Source organism: Monodelphis domestica, chromosome 2 (assembly GCF_027887165.1).
Source record: "Monodelphis domestica isolate mMonDom1 chromosome 2, mMonDom1.pri, whole genome shotgun sequence".
NCBI classification, from domain to species: domain Eukaryota; kingdom Metazoa; phylum Chordata; class Mammalia; order Didelphimorphia; family Didelphidae; genus Monodelphis; species Monodelphis domestica.
The window spans coordinates 400007626-400029225 of NC_077228.1; the positions used below are offsets into that span (position 1 = coordinate 400007626).

A 21600-nucleotide genomic window follows, 5' to 3' on the forward strand; every position below is an offset into this window, starting at 1 on the left:
AATTTCAAAGGTAGACGATGATGGTGATGGAGGGTTTGGAAGTACTAGAAAGGGGAAAAGCTTTTGGATACTTTAGTCGGGGATTAGGGGGGTGATAGAAGGCATGGCTCATATTATGGAATCACTCATTAGAGAAAACTTCTGTCTGCCCAGGAAATCCTTGCCAGCAGTTATTACTGCCTTTTTGTACTTTACTAGGTACTTTTGCATTTCAGTCCCTGAAAGAAGAAGAGCAATGGAAGGTTAAAGACCAGGCTTGCCTTTGAAATACATTTCAATGCACTGGAGTGCAAGTGTGCTTCAGGTTGTGTGTTTTCTCTGATGTAATTAGTTAGTTCATAATGTGTGCTGTTATTTGCATAGACTCAAGATAAATATACCCATAATGCTATTTAGTGGGCAGAAAGTCTAAAAATAAACTGCAGTTAACAACTTCATGTATTTATATTTCTTAATGCATTCATTTATTTTTCCCAAATCATATCATCTCTCTCAGTTGGGCTTTTTGCCACCACTGTATGTCTGCTTTGGATGAGATTTCAATATCCCTTTCCCCCCCAAAGTGCTAGTACAGAAATGTTATTTTTATTATCATAAGACTGAGATTTGGGGATGAAATATGCAATAAAACTATAAAGCGTTTTGTAAATATTATCTCATTCCTGTAGAAATAGATTACCATCCTGGTACTCAGGTTTCTCCCTCCATAAAATGGGGAAGCTTTCTTTCAAAATAATGGATCAGAATCAAGGCTTTGGGTCTCTGTTCTTTTGGGTTAATGCTGAGGGGCTCCTGAACATAGAACACTGTAGAAAAGCTACAAGTGGATACAAAAGGAGGCAGAAGCTCATTTCCAGACTTAAATCTTTCAATTTAGTTCAGAAGAGAGAGAAGCAAGCTGCCCAACGAAGACATAAATCAACCAATGTGCCAAAGCAATCTGAGTATACGAACAATAAAGAAGAGAATAAGGGATGGGGGTGAAAGGCAAAATAGCCAAAGAAGTCTTCCAGGAGATGGCAAATTTTGATCTGGGTTTTGAATACAGTAAATGCTTTAGATTAGTAGGGAGGAAACAATTCTAAATAAATGAAAAGGAAACTATAAAGACCTAAAGAAATATGTGGATGGAGTAATAGATAGGCCACCAAAAATTTGGTAGCATTAGTTAGAGATGTGCAACTTCCTTCAACCTATTACCCCCCAACCCACCCTACCACTGGCTCCCCAAAACTAGGCAGTCATGATAAATGAGACTTCTCCTAGAGAGCTATTAAATGCTGCCCTAATTGTATGTGAATAGGGATACTGATGAGGAAACTGAGATACCAAGAGGTAATTTTAACTTGCCAAAGGACAGAAATTTAAGAAGTAGCAGATTAGGAATCCAAACTCAGGTCCAGGTTCCTTAACACAAAATAATGTTTTAGTCACTGAACTTTAGCTTTCTCTTGCAAGAGGGAAGGAATCAAATGAAAGTCATCCATTCAGTAGATTCATTTAGCCACAACAGTGGAACAATACAGATGAAATGATGAAAAACTGACAATGTGGGTGAGAAAGAAATACTACAACAAAAGTTATTTGGTCAGTATTAATATGAATAGGATTAGGAAAAGGCAACAAGAAAACAGAGTTGTAAGAAGATGATTCTAGCAGGATAGGAAGGGATTAATCAATGTTTCAGTAATCTAGCCATGATATAAAGATTATTGGGACTAGCAACAATAAAAAGCAATTGATCAACAAGCATTTGAATGGAAATTATTGTTAATATAATAATTGAAGAAGGGATGATTAGAACTCATGATAAAATGGATCCAGGATAAGATAATAAAAAGAAAAAGAAGAATACAATATAACTCCAAAACTAAGATCCTTGGGAAATGAGAAAATAATGATGCCTCTTGCAATTGTTGAGAAAATTATTTTATATGACTACTGTTCAACTCAACAAATATTAATTAAATTTCTATTATATGTTAGGACCTCTAGGGACAAAGACAAAAATCAAATGGTCCTTTCTCTTAAAGAATGTATATTCTACTGTGGTAAAAGAGTATGCTCATTAAAAAAAAAACACCACAAAATATGTACTAAATAAATAAAACAGATAGTTAACTCATTAGATAGAGTGCTGAGCTTGGAGTCAGGAAGATCTGGGTTCAAATCCATCCTTAGATAGTTACTAGATGTGTGACCCAGGGAAACTCAGAACTTCCATTTACTTGAATCCACTAGAGAATTAAATGGTAAACCAGTCTAGTGTCTTTGCAAAGAAAACTCTACAGACAATATTGGTTTGTTATAGTCCACAAGGTCATGAAGAGTCAAGACAACAAAATAAATACCAAAAAAAAATGTGAGAAGGGGAAAACTATCAAGTAAAGGCATAATGGGATGATTCATTACTGGAAGGGACCTCTTAAAGACCATCTAGTCCAAGAAAGACTTTGCAAGAGGCGATACTTGTGCTGAACCCTTAAAGGGACCTAGGGATATAAAAAATCAGGGATGAGAAGGAAGAGTATTACAGGTATGAGAACAAACTCTACATGGCACAGAACTAGAAGATAAAATATTCTGTTTAAGAAATAGCAAGACCAGTTTGTTTAGAATGCAGAGTGTGAGTGGGGAGTAATATAAAATCAACCTAAAAATATAAATTAGAGCTACATTGTAAAGGTTTCTAAATTCCAAAAGGAAGCATTAGTAGTTTATCTTAGAGCTGATGGAGTTTTTTGAAGCTTTTTCAAACAGTGGTATGTAACATTCAGGCTTGTGCTTTAGAAATGTCAATTTAACAACTATGTGGAGGATGGCTGAAAAGGGGAGAGCCTAGACACAGATCAATTAAGAGATTTTTTGATGCTTTAGAAATATCAATTTAACAACTATGTGGAGGATGGCTGAAAAGGGGAGAGCCTAGACACAGATCAATTAAGAGATTTTTTGATGGTCCAAGTGAGAGGTGACAAGTGTGACTGTAGATGAGCAAAAGAATGATGTGAGGAAAAAAAAGAAGAATTAAAAGGAGGGTTGGGTTTAGGGTAAAAGATAATGAGTTTGGTGTTAGGTTGAGTTTGAGCTACCTTTGGGACAGCTGGATCCAGCCAACAATTGGGGATGTGGGGACAGGAGAGCAAAAGAACTAGGGGGCACAATGGATAGACTGCTGGACTTGGAGTTAGGAAGACTGGTGTTCAAATCTATCCTCAGACACTAGTTTTGGGACACTGGACAATTCATTTAATTCTATTTGTCTCAATTTCTTCAATTGTAAAATAGGGGTAATAATAGCACCTACTTCTCAGGGTAGTTATTTGTAAAATATATGGCATGATTCATGATCCATAGTTGGTGGAATATAAATACTAGCTATTTTCTTTTACTTAGAGATGAAAGATAGATGTGCAGATTTGGTATGCCTCTTTCACTGAGATGACCCTTGAACCCATAGGAGCTAATGAGGTCATGAGACAAAGGATATAGATAAAGATCATTAATATTTATAACAGTGATAATGATCTTTTTGTTCATTTTTTCAGTTGATAAACTAAATTTTGGGCAAGATTCAACTGCCAAAAAGATAATCTGAAATAAAGATAACAAGCAGACAAAATTAGACAGGGAATTGGAGGCCAGAACATAGATATATAAATTTAAAATAATATATAGTGGATATAGCTTAAACTAGGTAAATTAATAAATTTCCTAAAGAAGTATAGAAGTGTATGTGTATACAAACATATGTGTATTAATATGAGATTATATAATAAAATATCTTATCAGAAAATACAAAAGTGTATTATATTGTAATAAAAGGGGAAAGGGAGAGATTTATGACAAAGGAAGAGAGGGTGAAAAGGGAATGGAGTCTTCTCACTCTAAGGCAGGGACAGAGTGAAGAGGTGATACTGATAAGCCAAGGGACAGAAGGAGGATTGGTTTGTCTTTCCCCCCTCAGCACTCTGACAAAAAACCCTCACTATGGCTGCCTTCAACTCTTAACTGCTGGGTTCTCTGAAGGATCTTGTTTGAAGAGGCTTGTGATGACAAGCCTCTTTCTTTCTGGGGAGAGAAATATCACTTCTCTCCCCCTCAATCTCAAACTTCCCTCTAGTAAAGGTTTGAGTCAGTTTTTGGATCCTATTAACTGAACTTATTTGAGGGAAACAGTAAGGAGGAGGGCAGATGGAGGGTAGGAAATTGAGGTTCAAGAAGGAAGGAGGGAGAAGAGGTCCCTATCTAACTACTACCCTTCCCCCCAAAGTCAGGCAGACCAGGGTTTTCTTCACCTGACTCCCTTTGTGGTCAGAGTAAAGAAACTGGTTTCTTGGCTACAGAGAGTGTCCCCAAGTTCAAGGTTCAAGGAGGTTGATGGAAATCCTTTTTTAGTGGTTACCTTATGTTTCAAAGTCCTGTCCAATTGGCTTGTTTTCTTGTGGGGATCTGGGTCAGGAATCACAAGGAAAGAGATCACTGGATCAGAGAATTAACCTGAGCCAACCTCTCTGGTGAGGTAATCCCAGACAGCAGTCCATTTCCAACTGCCTTCATTAGCTCTCTCTCTCTCTCCAAAGTTCTGTGTTCCTTTTTGCCCATCCCCAACTGCTGTAGATTCCTGCAGCTCTTCTAAGTCCATTTTCCTTCCAAGATCTCAAACCTTCTCTTACAATATATACACATACACAGTTACAGTCAAGGTTCCCTTTCTCAGAAATTTTGACTTTTTTTTGTTCCTGTTAATAACCTTTGCCAATTGTTAAGTTTTACAAATCAGTGAATATGTGATTTTTAAAAAGACAAGATGATGCCATGAATATTTCTGCTTTATTCTTTGGAAAGACATAGATTTGAAAAGCAACTATAATGAAGTCTGACAGTAAATACTAAATGCCACTTAACCACTGGGTGGTATCTATTAGCAGTTAATTTGCACTGAAAAACAAAACAAAACATTTTTTGAATGAGAACTTAGAGATTTATTTATTTATACTTTGTTGCTCCAAGAAGGAATAGCAGAGTTTTGTTCTAGCTCCAAAATTAAAATTTGTCTCCATCAATTGAGTTTTTTTTTTTAATCCTTGTCTTCTGTCTTAGAATCAATACTATGTATTGGTGCCAAGGCAGAAGAGCAGAAAGGGCTAGGCAATGGGGATTATATGACTAGCCCAGGTTCACACAGCAAGGAAGTGTCTGAGGCCAGATTTGAAACCAAGACCTCCTGTCTCTGGGCATGGCTCTCAATCCACTGAGCCACTCAGCTGCCCCTACATCCATTAACTTTTTTAATAAAAATATAACAAGAGCCTGATATATATTTTAAATTATTATAGGACAAAATAAAACCTTATCACTTTTTGATAACAATCAATTCAAAATACCTTTTTTTTCAAATAAACATTATTCCTCTATAAATGACATAAACAGAAAAAAATCATCAATAATACTTGGTCATTTTCATAATGATAGCTCATATTTTTATAATACTTTAAGGTTTAAAAGATACTGTTGACATCTAGTCCCTTCATTTTACAGATGAGGAAACCACAACCCAGGAGAAGCTAAGTAACTTGCCCAAGTCAGAGAGGCAGTGCAAGCACCAGAACTTGATTCCAGATCGTCTAATAACAAATCCCATGTTCTTTTCACTATACTAGAGTGCCTTTCTATTATAATTCTGTAGTTGGACACAGCCATGTTAACAGCAGCAATTCATCCCTTTCTATTTTGCCTGTGACACATTCTATATGATAAAACTAATCCCACATCTTGGATTGCACACCTTGACCAAATGACAAAGGAGATCCTCTTTGCTCTAACTAATCATTCTCTTATAATCTACCTCCTTTTAATAGGGTTGCTCAGACATTTCAGTGATGTCCAACTCCTTATGACCCCATCTGAAGTTTTCTTGGCAAAGATACTGGAAGAGTTTGCCATTTCCTTCTCCAATAGATTAAACCAAAAAAGGTTAAGACCAGAGTTGTGTCTGAGGCCAGAAATAAACTCAGATCTTCTTGATACCCAACCCAGTACTATATCCACTGAGCCACCTAGCTGGCGAATCTCTGAGATTATCTTCCACTTACTGTATATCAATCTTGCATGTTTGTAATAATTTGCATGTTGTTTCCCTCTGCCTGAATTTTGAATGTAAGTTCTTTGAAATCACTGATCATTTTGGGCCTTTACTGAATCTTCATCTAGATTGGTCCACTGACCATGGATATTACAGCTCCCAAGGCTCTGCCTTGGACCTTCTTCTCTTCTCCCTCTATACTATTTTGCTTGGCAATCTCAACAGCTTCCTTAGATTCAATGATTATTTCTATGCAGATGATTCTCAGATATTTTTCATCTCCCAACTCATTTTCGTTGGTTGTCCACAATATCTGAAGGTCTCTTCCTCTTCTACTTTGCTACCCTTCTTCCTTCAAGTCTCAACTAAAATTCTATATTTGTAGAGAAGTCTTTTTTCAGTTCTCCTTGATGCTAGTCTTTTTCCTATGTGATTGTCTCCATTCACTCACACACACACACACACAGAGAGAGAGAGAGAGAGAGAGAGAGAGAGAGAGAGAGAGAGAGAGAGAGAAAGGAAAAGAAAAGAAGAAAGAAAAAAGGAAGAAGAAGAAAGAAGAAGAAGAAGAAGAAAGAAGAAGAAGAAGAAGAAGAAGAAGAAGAAGAAGAAGAAGAAGAAGAAGAAGAAGAAGAAGAAGAAGAAGAAGAAGAAGAAGAAGAAGAAGAAGAAGAAGAAGAAGAAGAAGAAGAAGAAGAAGAAGAAGAAGAAGAAGAAGAAGAAGAAGAAGAAGAAGAAGAAGAAGAAGAAGAAGAAGAAGAAGAAGAAGAAGAAGAAGAAGAAGAAGAAGAAGAAGAAGAAGAAGAAGAAGAAGAAGAAGAAGAAGAAGAAGAAGAAGAAGAAGAAGAAGAAGAAGAAGAAGAAGAAGAAGAAGAAGAAGAAGAAGAAGAAGAAGAAGAAGAGAGACAGGGAGAGAGAGAGAGAGAGAGAGAGAGAGAGAGAGAGAGAGAGAGAGAGAGAGAGAGAGAGAGAGAGAGAGAGAGAGAGAGAGAGAGAGAGAGAGAGGAAGGCCAACAAAAGATGCAGGGTCTGGAGTCAAGAAGACTTATCTTCCTGGTTCAAATCTGGCTTCATACACTTACTAGCAGCTATGCGACCCTAAGCAAGTAACTTAACCCAGTTTGCCTGTTTCATCATCTGTAAAATGAGATAGAGAAGGAAATGACAAACCATTCCAGTATCTTGGCCAAGAAAACCCTAAATTTAGGTCACAAAAAGTTTGGCACAAATGAAAAAATTCCTAAGCAACACAAATATATAGTTTGTTTATGCAAAGTTGTTTGAATGCTGTGTCAATTCCAATGTTCTTTAAAATCAGGGACTGACCTTTAATTTAGAATTTCTAATTTGGTATTTATTTGGAGATTTTATTTTGTTCTTTTTCCAGTTTTTTTAATTGGATACCATTTTATCAATCTATTCTTTCTCTATTTTACTGATATAAGCATTTAAAGATATACATTTTCCTTTAAGGCTTTTGCTGTATCCTATAGGAGTAAATAATTTTGAATAGATTAAATTGAAATATTTTGTACAAATAAAACTAATGTAGCCAAGATTAGAAGGAAAGCAGTAATTTAGTGGAAATTTTATAGAACATTTCTAAGATAAAGATCTCATATCTAAAACATACAGAGAATTTTGTCAAATATGTTAGAAAATGAACCATTCCCCAACTGATAAATGGTCAAAAGATATGAAAAGACAGTTTTGGGGTGAAGAAATTAAATCTATTTTTAACTATATTTTAAAATGCTCTAAATAATTATTTATTAGAGAAATACAAACCAAAACAACTATGAAATGTCATTGATACCTAAAATGATTAAAAGGAAAAATGATAAGTGTTGGAGTGGTGTGAAAAAATAGGAACAGTAATGCATTTTTGGTGGTGCCATGAATTTATCAAGTGATTTTCTAGAGCAATCTGGAATTATACTCAGTTATAAAACTCTCTATATATATACCTTTTGACCCAGTGATAAAAATAATTCATTTCCCAATGTGATCAGGGAAAAAAGAAAAGAACCCACATGTTCTAAAATATTTATGGCAGCTCCTTTTTTGGTGGCAAAGAACTAGAAATTGAAGGGATGCCCATCAATTGGGGAATGACTAAGCAAGTTGTGGCATATGATTGTGATGGAACACATAAGAAATGACAAACAAGTTAATTTTAGAAAACCATGGAAAGACCTACACAAAATTATGAAGAGTGAAAGAAGCAGAACCAAAACAACTTTATATACAGCTACAGAAATAGTGTTTGAAGAATGACTTGTATATGTCCACTTTCAGAGAAAAAGCTGATAAATAGAAATAAGTAAGACAGAGTTTTATATAGACATATATCTTTTTGTCAAATGATGCCTTTTTATGGGGGATGGAAAGAGGGAGTTAACTGGGAATTTTAACATAACAAATAAACAAAATGAAAAAGTTAAAGGCACAGACTGCTTTTGTTTTTCTTTGCATGCCCAATAATTAGCAAAATTCCTTGTATATACTAAAGGGTTAAGAAAAGCTTGTTGACTGACATCAAAAATCCATTTCATTTCATTGAAAACACAAAGGCAGAAAAGTTTTAACAACATTTATGTCCTTCTGCCTCTCAGAAGTTGCCACTAAAATTAGGACCACCAATATCCCCCTGGCAACCTTATGACCTTTTCCTCTGAACTGGGTACCCCTGGGCAATTCTCTCCTATTTAATATTATTACCTCTGGGTGAATCTTGAAATGGGAAAGTTTGGTTGGGCCCACTTCTATGTCATAATGACAAGAACATGAAATGGAATCTCCACCTACAAAGTATTAGTGTTTGCTTTCCCCTACTGTTTCTTTTGTAAAGCCCCAAGAACTTTTTTGTTTGAGAAAAACCCTGGGGTGGGGGGAGAGGGCTGAGAGATCTAGTTTGAGAGCACTTTGGGAAGTTTTGGAAGAGAGACTCTTCTTAAGGATAGAATTTGAAGGAATTTCTAATTACAAATCAGACTGAGGCTTCTTTAAAAAAAAATACACCCTACATTAGCAAGGAGGTTAAATAGGAATAAGAGATTTTTTTTAAATAGACTTAAAGCCTGTAAATGGAGTTTGTTATGGGGTTGTATTTTATATTGTATCAAAAGTTAAGACCCTGAGTCAGGAAGACCTGGTTTAAAATCCTTCCCAGAAATTTACCAACTCTGTGACCCTCTAGGCAAATAATTTAACATTTCATACTCAGTTTCTTAATCAGCAAAATAGGTATAATAGCACCTACCTCCAAGAGATTTTGTGAGGTTCACATTAGATAATTTATGCAAAAAAACTTTACAAACCTTGAAATGCTATACATACAAATGATAGGTATTATTATAATAATTAAGTGAGTTTGGTTTCTTGAATGAATAAACTTCTTTTTAAAGATAAAATACTTTTAAAAGCCAAGTCGGTGAAAATTAACAGGCTCTTCTGTTGGGTCAATCAACCAATCAATATTTATTAAGTTCCTATTTAATAAATGGACCAGGCACTATGCTAAATACTGAGGAAACAAGAAGAGATAAAGACAGTCGCATTGCTTATATTCTAATGGGGGAGACAACATGCAAATAAATATGTACAACTAAACTACATAAAGTATAAATAGGACATAACAGAGAGAATGCAGTAGAATTAAGAAGGACTTGGAAAGAAGTCCAGTAAAAGATGGGAAGGAGGCCAGGGAGGTCACTAGGTTAAGTTGAAGAGGGAGAATATTCCAGACATGAATGACAGTCAGAAAAAATGCTCAGAGCTAATATATGGAGTGTCTTATTGGTGCAAAAGTTCAGAGACCAGTGTCCTTGGAATGAAAAACAAACATGTGGTAGAGAGTCAGGAGGAAGGAGGTGGCCACAGACATTTATTTTATTTAACTGCCAATACTGTGTATAGATTCCAAGGCAGAAGAGCAGTAAGGGCTAGGCAATGAGGGTTAAGTGACTTGTCCAGGGTCTGAGGACAGATTTAAACCTAGGACCTCCCATCTCTAGGCCTGGCTCTTGATCCACTGAGCCTCCCAGCTTCTCCCCACAGAGATTTACTGAGTAGTGAGGTGACGACATGATCATCAGTCCTGCCCTTGTGACTGAATGATGGATTGAAATGGGAAGAGTCTTGAGAGAAGCAGACTAATCGACAGGCTATTGTAATAATCCAGACATGAGCTGATAAGGGTCTGCATTCCAGTGGAAGCCATGTCAGAGGAGAGAAGGGAATGTATTTGGGAGACATTGCAAAGGTGAATTCAGTAGACCTTAGCAACAGATTGAACAGGAGGAATGAGAGATAATGAGGAGTCCAAGGATGACTCATGGTGGTGAAGCTTAGTGCCTGCCAAGATTGTGTTGCCTTCCATAGTAACTGGGAAGAGAGGAACAGGGGAGGATTTAAGAGAAAGATAATGAGTTCTCTTTTGGTCATGTTTAGTTAATGTCAGGTTATATGTTAATCTGTATATACGTATTTCATTTATATACATTATATCTATGTGTATGTATGTATGTATGTATGTATGCATGTATGCATCCATCTATCTATCTATTCATCCCTCTATCTATCTATCTATCTATCTATCTATCTATCTATCTATCTGCCTGTCTGTCTGTCTGTCTATCTATCTGTCTGTCCATCTATCTATTTATCTATCTATTTATCTGTCCCTCTATCTGTCCATCTATCTATCTATCTATCCATCTATCTATCTATCTGTCTGTCTGTCTGTCTATCATCTGTTTATCTATCATCCCTCTATCTATCCATCTATCTGTCTATCTATTTATCTATCTAGCTATCTTTCCATCCCTCAATCTGTTCATCCCTCCATCTCTCTCTCTCTCTCTCTCTCTCTCTCTCTCTCTCTCTCTCTCTCTCTCTCTCTCTGTGTGTGTGTGTGTGTGTGTGTCTTCTGGTTGATTTGTAAGAAGTAACACAGTAACACACCAAGTAAGGACTCCAAACTATGATCTTAAGAATAGATAGATAGAAAGACGGCCATATGCATGTACATATATGTTTGTTTATGTATGTAATGTACATGATGAATATATAATATATTAATACATTATACATATAAGTATGAATATACATACATATGACATTTATTGTTGCTCAAAATCATACCGTGGAGCCCTCACCCAGTAACTTTTACAAGCAATATATAAAATTACAAGATGATGTGCATTTTACACACACACACACACACACACACACACGTAATACTGAACCTATGCTAGTTTGTCTAGGAGAAAGAGAGGAAATATTGTGTTGGATTCTTCATAACCCCATTGGGGTTTTCTCAGCAAAGTTACTGGAATGGTTTGTCATTTCCTTCTCCAAATTTGCAGAAGAGGAAAAGGAGGCAGTTACATGATTTGCTCCGAGTGGCAAAGCTAGCAAGTGTCTGAGGCCAGATTTGAACTGAGGAAGATGAGTCTTCCTGACTCTAGACCCAATACTCTATCTACCTCACCACCTCACTGTTGCAGGTGCTATATACTTTAAGTATTTCTAATTCATTTTTCACAGATTAACCACATGTAATTTGTCTTCTTTATTAGTGGGCAGGTACAGGTGGTGCAATGGATAGAGCACCAAGTCTGGAGTTAGGAAGATCTGAATACAAATCCAGCCTCACATACTCACTAGCTGCGTGACCCTGGGCAAGTCACTTCACCCTGTTTGCCTTAGTTTCCTCATCTGTAAAATAAGATAGGGAAGGAAATGGCAAAACACTCAATTACTTTTTCCAGGAAAACTCCAAATGAGGTCACAAAAAGTCAGACATGACTGAACAGCAACTTCTTTATTAGTATTTTATGGAAGTGTTTCTTTTTAATTACTCATCAAGGCTTGGGAGGAGGGGAACTCTCAAGAACTGGGGTTTTTGAAGGCTCTGGTAGCAGGATGTGAGTTCTATCAAATTCTGCCAAGCTGGAAAGACTTTTAAGTGTGGAACCATATTAGAAACATCCTTTTTTAGTTCAGTTGAAATTATTAAGAAATAAATATTTCTCCCACTTGAAGTCTTTTTTTCCCCAGATTTTTCCCCTTTGGGAAAGGATATAAAAGGGCTAAGATCTAAAGCTGGAGAAAATGGATTAAAGGTGGTAACCAAACTTTGACCCAGAAATACTTCTTATGAAGTTAAGATCATGATCTTTCCTTTTCCCTGAAGGGAAGAAGTTATGACTTAACTATGGGCAGTAGTAGCCTAGACTTGCCCCATTCATTCTGAATGGATTGTGCTATTTATCATAGGAAAAAGTCCCTTTGAACCCTTGAGGGGAGAAGTCAAAGGAAGCACTGAGTAGTTTTAGGAGAAGATTCAGTGACTATTATTTTATTAAATGGTGTAAAATGTTAACTCAAAACTATATTTTATCATATTGTGACCTTTTCCTTATTCAGGATTCCTATAATGGTACCTAAAATTATCCCAAATTGGTGAGAAATCTGAGGCCAAGGGAGAATGTAAGAGAAGACTATAACTTTGAGCATTTCTCACTTCCACCTAAAAATGCTTGGATTGAGAATAATGTTAAATGAATAAAGACCATTTCCAGCAGATATGCCTAAAACATAGTGCACCATAAATATTTTTCATTCAACAGAGGATGTGTGCAAGTCTAATGATCAGCCTAACTAAACAGGGAGAGACTGAGTTCTAGAAGGCTGAATTTTCTTTTTTCACTCACAGCAATTCACAGTCTTTTAATTAGGTGCACAGGGATTGTGACCTGTCCCCAGTTTCTGTATTCTTGTTTATGTTCATGTATTTTTCTCCTAAAGAAATCAAACTCTTTCATGGTAGGAACTATTTAATTTTGTCTTTGTATTCCTAGGACCTAGCACAGTGCCTGGCACATAATAAGTATTAAATGAATATTTTTGGATTTATTGGTGGATGAGTATTTAGTAGGTAATTAATAAATATTAAGTGATAAAAAGAATCATAGTTCCTCATAGTAAACTTCATGATGTTCATTAATTATTAGCCAGAGAGAGAGGCTAAAAGTATTAACTAAGGAATCTTTTCTTAACTTCCTTTACCTCTCCCTTTAAATAAATGCAAATACTCTATAACTGATTTTGAATGAGTTCAGTACCCTACGTTTATAGATGAAGAAACTAAAAGCCCAGAGATAATTAATTGATTTACTGAAAAACTAGAATTTGAAACCAAAGATTTTTGTGTTGGGAAAGGATGCAGACATGGGAATTGAAAGTACTGAGATCTTGTCCCAGTTCTGATTCCAACCTAGTAAAGCAATCTTGGACATGTCAGTTATATTCTATGAGCTTCAATTTTTTCAGCTATAAAATTTAGGGGCCTTTCCAACTCTTATAGAACCTTAACAGTGCCTAGCAAAGTCTCTTGTTCTAATTAAGATGGCTACAGGTTCTAGGACTAAAGAAATGAAATGTTAATTAATCTGAACTGGGGGGATTCAAAGTTGATAGTTTGGGGTTGAGAAGGGTTGTCCCCTCAATGTGCATCATTCAACTTAAATTAGTTGAGAACTCATTCGCTTTGCCAGGCTGGGGAAGATGCAGCATCAAAAAGGTTTGCCCTCAGGGAGTGTGTAATCCAGTAAAATTTGACTTTAGGTTTTGTTGCCACATTTTATGGTTGCAAAATGCCTTCTCATCTTGAGAGCTCAGTTCCAATAGTCCCCAGGAAGTCTGTTTTGCAGATAAGGAAGCTTCTTCACAGCTGGAGAGATTTGCCTAAGGTTATACTGCAAATCAGAAGCAGATCAGTAGCAAGACATCTGAAGCTCCTGTTGACTTCCATGGGGAAATCTGTACTTGGAAAGGAATGAAAATTTGGCCCATTAGCCATTCAAGAGCAGCAGCTTAATAACTGGCAAGGACCATTTTCATTTACATGTCGCTCTGAAAAGCAAAGCACTCCAAGGAGATAATGGATGGAAAATACCTCTGGGGGAGCTGCCATAATTTGGTGTGTGTTTTTTCTAAGTACTCCATATCAACCAGAGTGGTCAGGGAACTGCTGGCATTTACAACTTCTCATTTCCTTCCTGAGAATCACCCCCAGCAGAGACAATATACTCTGTGCAGTGGATTACTCAGGGAAAGCCTGTCACTTTAAAAATACCAACGTTCAAATGTCCTCTTCCAATGATTCAAATCTGTTTTTTTAATGAGCCTTTAATACAAGTTTAATCTCATTTTATAGATACCTTTTGTTTTTAACATCACCTTCATTTCTAAATATCTTTCCTTCCTCCTTTATCCAAACAAAATGAAACAAAAACATTTTTTTTAGAAAAAGAAAAAGAGCAGTTCATCAAAACCAACCATCGGCTGAATCTGATGATGCTTAGTACAGTACCTGACACAGAGAAGGCATTTAATTATTGCTTATGGACTCACTGACTGTATGTGCAGTCTACCACACCCATAGTACACAAACATAGAAAAGAAGCTTTTTCTCAACTATTCTCAAGGGCCATCTTGCATCATTAAAATTATACAATATACAGTTCAGGTTTCTGGGACTGATTTTTCCTTTTACATTGGTGTAGTTATTGTGTATGTTCGTTTAAACATTTTTTTATCCACTTCTCTAGACAAAGTATAACTAATTCAGGATATAGAAGCACTCAAAAATAATTCAAAGTCACTGAGGAGAAAGGAAAAAACAATGACATCTATTTCTTTGGAAAAGAGACATTTGCTAGATTAATATAAGGACCATAGAGGGGTATTAGGTCATCGGATCATAGAAGTTTAGTGACAAAGGGGAATTAGAGTTCACTAGTTCAATTCCTTAATTTTAAAGATAAGAAAACTGAGGCCCGGGGAAAACAAATTGTCCATAGCCACACAGTAAAGTGGCAGATATTAGAACTGAACACAGGACCTTCAGAATATAATCTGTGATTCTTTCTGCTAATTGTTATTATTACCAGAGTAGCTAGAAGTATACTTAGAGGGAACAGTGACAAACTATATAGGATGAAAAAAAATTATATATATATATATATATTATACACACACACACACATAAACTAGGGGTGAAAAAAGGAATAATACTAAGAGAAATAGGAAAAGAAATAAAATGGGATAATTTTATATTTCATATTGAAGCCCATGGGCAGAGGAGGCATGAAGACCAATACAATGGAAGGGTGAAAGAGAGGTTGGAGTTAGTCTCCAAGAAATTTTTAATCATTACAGTGGGAAGGGTCAGAAAGGTTCAAATGGAAGGAAATAACTCCAAATTCAAATTTTCTTCATCTTCATCATCATCATCAAATCATCTTCATCATCATCATCAACATCAACTTCAACAGCATTGTGATCAACATTAACAAAATCAATGCTATCAACATCAACAACATCATCAATATCATCAACATCATCATCATTATCAACATCAACAACAACGTCATCAATATCATCAGTGTCATCATCATCATTATCAGCATCAACATCAACATCTAACTATCCATCTTTTCCTGGCCCAGGAAAGATTTTTGCTGGGTAGCCTAACCTAATAGCATACTATGCAGAGAACTGAATGAGTGCCAAAAGACCTAAACTCAAGTTGTAAGTGCCACTATGTGTCCTTTAGGGGTAAAAAGCCTTCTTTTTTCCTGGACTCAGTTTCCTCATTTATGTATGAGTGAAACTTACCTGGACTCTGCATTAAGTTAATGAATTAAATCAAAGAATAAACTATGGATAAAGAAGAAAAAAAATTAGTAGTTAGTGTGGAAAGCTGGACCAGAGAGAGAGTTGAGTCAAAGTGAGTGGGTAGACAGCTAGTCTGGAGAGCTATTGGAGCCCAAAAGAGGGCAACATGGTGCCTATCTAGTTGATTTCATCACCTAATCAAGTTCTTTTTTATAGATAAATGGGAAGCAGGTCTCCACTCTTCCTAAAACAAAACCTATCCCCTTATGCCTTTAAATATTGTCAGACCCAACGTAGTTTCATGGCCTAGGGGAGAGATGGTTTTGAAATTTTGAAATCAAACTGTCCCTGGGGACCAAATGGGGAACCATTTTTAAAATATCCCAATTCAATATTAATTTTCCACAAAACTGTACTAGAGTACTCGTACTAGAGTATAAGTTCCTTACAGCTCTAGAGTTATGACCCTGAATTGTCTGATTACAGCTATCCACTATTCCATGGAGCCTTTCTCAATGACTATGATCTTGCCCTGCTTTTGGTCTCGGCAGAACAAATTATAAACACTTAAAAAATAAAAGACAAATTACAACACAAGTATTAATTACATGGCCTCTTTCCCAGATTAGATTGTAAGGTCTTGAAGAACACAGACTGTATTCTATAGCTGTGCACCTCATCACATTTCCTAGAATTGAACCTCCTCCATAATGCAAACTTTTCTAACCTGTAATATACATAATTCCCATTCCTCACCCACCCCTTCAAGAACTTTGTCTTGGGGGTATAGGGAATATTGTAAAAGTTCTTATATCATATTATTGGAATATTTAAAAATTAGCAGTTTGACTTTCAAAGAAATTATGGATTGTATTGAGACCATTAAAAAAGTGGTTCAGGATGAGAAGAGAGATAACATTATAATAAAGTGAGAAATTTGAAAGACAGCTGAAGGAGTAATTTTTATTGAACATACCATTTGTTTGGATACAAAACCCTTCTCATGCTGAACAAGAGAAACTAGCTGTGGGGGCAGCTGGGTAGCTCAGTGGATTGAGAGTCAGGCCTAGAGACCGGAGGTCCTGGATTCAAATCTGGCCTCCTACCTGTGACCCTGGGCAAGTTACTTAACCCTCATTGCTTAGCCCTTACCGCTCTTCTGCTTTGGAACCAATATATGGTGTTGATTCTAAGACAGAAGGTAAGGGTCTATAAAAATGGGGAAAAAAGCAAAATAAAACAGCTGTAACAATGTCCCAATGAAAGATGAAATAATTGGTTTTCAAAATAAACAAATTCAGAATTGATTTCTAATCAATGAAATTACAAAGCTTTTAAATTACTCTTGGACCACTATAGCCCGTTCTCACTATAAGTTCTCATAAGGCTTCAATTGCATTTATATTAACATTTTTCTATGAGTCAGAATTCTCAGTCCTGTTTTCCATCAAACCCAAAGTAGGAAATAAAAACAGAATCAAGAGCCACATTAATTCATCTGATTTTGTTCTGCTAAACATATAATAATATAAAGTTGGCTTTATGAAAAATTAATCTATTTTATTTCTTATGAACATATGCATGATAAATTCTAGGATGTATTTCCTTTTATATTTAATGGGAAAGCCAAAGGATATGAAACATAAAAGACTGGGATCTTTTGATATAGCAGAAGCTCAATAAATGGTTTAAAGAGCATACAGTGTCCTCAAGAGCAAAAACTATTGCCTTTTGCTCTTTTTATCTGCATTTAACATAGTATCATGCATATAGTAGCAACTTAATATATGCAATATGTTCCAAAAGTCTTAGTGTAATTTTAACCTTCAATGGTTATAATAATCATCTAAACTTAAAAATACACAAAGGTATTTCAGACACTTTTTTTTCTATTTTGAAGTGAAATAAATCTCTGTAATCAGTAGGCTTGTATCTAAAACATTAAAAATAATATGTATATAGTATTTGGATATGTTAACATGTATATAGTACATTAAAGCATTCAGGGATCTTTTTATGCCTTACCTCACTTGATCTTCATAATAACTCAGTGAGACTGATACTATACTCTTTATTATTGCCATTTTAGAGAAGAGGGAACAGAAATCTAGAGAAGTAAAATGACATGTCCATTGACTCATAGCTAATAAGTATAAAAGGCAGGATTTTAACCCAGATCATTGGACTCCAACTCAGGCATTCTATCTACTATATTACCTTGTCTCCAATCTCAGAGATATATGCAGTCATAGAAATTTAGGGAAAGAAGCATTGTTGTTGGGGATTTTTCCTCCAAGAATTCAGGATGAAGGTTGGGAGCTATAACCTACCTTACCAAACTTCCTAACTGAAGCTTCTAAGTCATCATATTACTAGAGACCATAATATGAAAAGATTTTGAAAGGGACTTTATTAGTCCAAATAAAAATATTTGTCTGAAAGAGGTATAAATGGGAGAAAACAAAAGCAAATTCACAGAAGTCACATATATTCAGTCTAATTTCTCTTCTAGTTGACAATTCTCTACAAATTCAAAGAAGGGTTTGAGTGTTCCCTAAGTCTTTTTCCCTTTATTGTAAATATATCCCCATTGTCAATATCCCTATTCCCTTCAGCTTTTCCTCAGTTGGAGACTCTTCACCACTTTGATCATGTTTCTTTAGAAATACTCCAGTTTATCAGTTTCCCTCTTAATATGTACCATCCTAAACTGAGTTATCTTGCTGTTAACTTATTCTCTCTCTATAATTTTTCTATATAGAAAAGTTCCAGCTCTGACTATTAGTACTAGAATAAAAATTTCCTTTTTTTTTTTAGGATGCTATAGCCTCTAGAATCCTGCTATCTAGTTTAAATATTATTCTAAAATTTTATTGAAGAGACAATATTGCATAGTATGTAATGCAGTAGTTTGGGGGTTAGGAGGGCCTGGTATGATTTATATCAGATGCTTGGTAAATCACTTATTCTATCAGCCTCAGTTTCCTTACCTGTAAAATAGGAATAATAGCAACATCTCCCTCACTGGAACATTTTGAGGATAAAATTAGATGTATATAAAGTGTTTTGAAAATATTAAAGTTCTGTATAAATGTAAGCAGTTATATAAATAAATAGGAAGCAATAATCAGGATTTAATGAATCAATAATTATGTTTACTATTGCTAAGCAATGTGCTAAGAACTGAGCATACAAAAAGAAAAAAGGATAATCTCTACTCTCAAGGAGTGAACATTCTAATTGAAGGATACACTATATAAAAGAAAGATCTGCTTCAGAGGAGATAGAAAAATCTAGAAATTCTAAGGGTTTAGAAGTGGTACAGATGGTAAGACCCAGAAGTTCTTAACTTTACATAGATAATTAAGATTGCAAGATATAGAGATAGAGCTAAGGGTAAGGACTGGGGAATTCTGGGGAGGTAGTAACAGGGCAGATGGTAAGTCCTGGTGGTCCTCCATCTAATTAAAAGTAATGGAGTTGTTGATTTCTATCTCAATCAAATCCTATAAGCAGTCAAACTCATGTAGAGAAGAAAAGTGAATAGGGCATTCTTCCTGCTGAACTACTTCATGGATTTTGGGTCAACTGAAGTGCAGGGAGGATGCAGAAGTCCAGGAATAAATAGGGTTCCCTAGTCTGGGTGGTGGATCTTCCTGATGCCCAGCCATCCTAGATAGGTTCTGGGATGGCCTAGACCTAATGGAATAAAGGGAGAAGAGCACAGATGATGGTGGAAACTCTCCCCACCATTTAGCTATTCTAGATTTAAGATGATAATTTTACTAATGTTAAAAATGAAGGTTAAGCCCTTATATGATTTAAGAGGCAATGAGAAAGGCAATTTGACTCTAAAACTTATTGATGACTATGTTGCTGTTGTAGTCTATAGTTCCTGAACCAATATGATTCATTCTTTGAGTTAAGGCATCATCTCCAAAACTGTATGCACTGTTACCTATGAAGGTAACCATTTTAAGCATTTAACAAGATTGGTTGGTTTTGTTAGAAGAAATCTAGAAAAATGCTTTAGATAAAGTTTTCTTGGGTTTTAATTTTTAAAAAGTAAGTGTTTAATGCTATTGCTATAGAAAACATAATTCTCTGATGCTATGATGTATGCTAGGAAATAGTATAATTAAAAGCAGAATGAAAATTGGGAATATAAAGACAAAATGTCAACATAAATGTTTTATTAAATTTTTTAAACTTAGGCAGTATGGTCCATGGGGTCATGAAGAGTTGGATTTGACTGAATAAGTGAACAACAACAATTTCTTTTCATGTAATGTTTTTTTCAATAAAAGCAATTTATTGAATGTGTAACTAAATGCATTCAATTTTTATGGTTTTTTATAAGACTTTTCCTAAGAAATAAACCCACATATGAAGGGCAGTATCTTTTGTCAGGCCATATATCCTGATGTGGCTTCAGAAGACATGGCCACTGTTAATGTAATTCAAATAAATAGTCACAGTAAATCAATAAACATATTTATTGGGTAATCAATAAGACTCTAGCACTGTGCTAGGTTCTTGTGGGATTTCATAGAAATGAAAAACTGTTCTAGCCTTCATATAATTCAGATTCTAATTTGAGAGGAAAGAAATGAACACTTCAGTTAGTAATACTGGAGACACAGGGGACAGAGATTGGCCTTGTTATTTTACTGATACAAAGGAATCCAAGAAGAAACTCTACTATTGCTCTTTCTCTGTAGCAAAGTGTTAGAGAGTTGTCTAGGAAACCAAGAGGTTAAATAACTCTTCCAAGGTCATACAGTCAGTATGTGTCAGAGGAAATGATTAAAACACCTTTCCCTTCTTGTATATAAGATTAAATTTGCATAAAAAATAGAGTAAGTAGTGATTTAGAACCCTTTTTAATGATCAAGTAACTTATTATTTTTATGGATTTTTGTGCCAAGGCGAAATGAAAGGTTAAAATAGTTAGAAAGGAATTTTTTCAAATATTTTTGCTTCAGTAATCAGTTATTCATTTAAAGAAGGCAGTTGGTAACAACACAGTAGTTATAAAGTGGCCTATAGGGATTTTAAATAGATAGTAAAAACCAGATAAAGTTCTGACATGAAGTTGGGTTGGGGAATGAATTAGACGACCTCTAAAGTTTTTCCTACTTCCAAATCTATAAGCCTCAGTATATGAAGGTTGCTAGCTAATAAAAGAGAAAATATTGACTGATAAATAAAAAAGATTCATTTAAAAGAAGAGGGTAGATATTGAGCTAGAGTGAGATTAGGAATAGCTTTTTAGAAGAAGTTGACCTTAAATTGCAATTTGAAGGAAAGTAAAGTTATGATGAATTGACTGAATCAAAATCTTAAGGGCAGGAGAATGAGAATTATGTGTAGGGCTTTCTGCTGGGAAAAAAAAAAGGTGAGGGGAGATCTGAGGACTGAACTCATTGTGGAATTAAGGCTATATAAAACTGGAATGAGTAAGGCATGAATTTACCCAAACATTTTTTCCTGATTTTATTAAGAGAAAAATAGAAAAAATAACCAATGCCTTTGTTTTGTGGTTTGAATTCATACCTGTTTTAAGCATGCCCTTTCTTGAAGTCTCAAAAAAGTACTGTGAAAAAACCCAGTATAGTTATGGTCAAATTCCCTCTGCTCTAAGATTTTTCTAAAAATAAGACATCTGAGCCTTTAATCTTGATATATATCTTAGCAGATGCCACTCTTCCCTTTTCTGCATAGATCTTTTATTTCTACAGGCAAAATCTCCTTGTTAAACAACAAATAATTCATCTCTATTTAAAACTTTTTTTTTTTTACCAAAGACAAACAAACAAAAAAGCATG

General features: G+C 35.3%; 1 protein-coding gene across 5 annotated transcripts in view; it reads right to left on the bottom strand.

Annotated features, from left to right (window-relative positions):
- The window catches only part of THEMIS (thymocyte selection associated), a 253679-nt gene that overhangs the window by 214592 nt on the left and 17487 nt on the right, over positions 1 to 21600 (bottom strand). Inside the window, exon 1 of one of the 5 annotated variants that reach the window (XM_056818746.1) lies at positions 4406 to 4862. The exons of the other annotated variants lie outside the window; for them this stretch is intronic. The gene's annotated coding sequence lies outside the window, so the exon portion shown is untranslated. Of the gene's footprint in view, positions 1 to 4405; positions 4863 to 21600 lie in introns of those variants that run through there. 5 annotated transcript variants of the gene reach the window in all.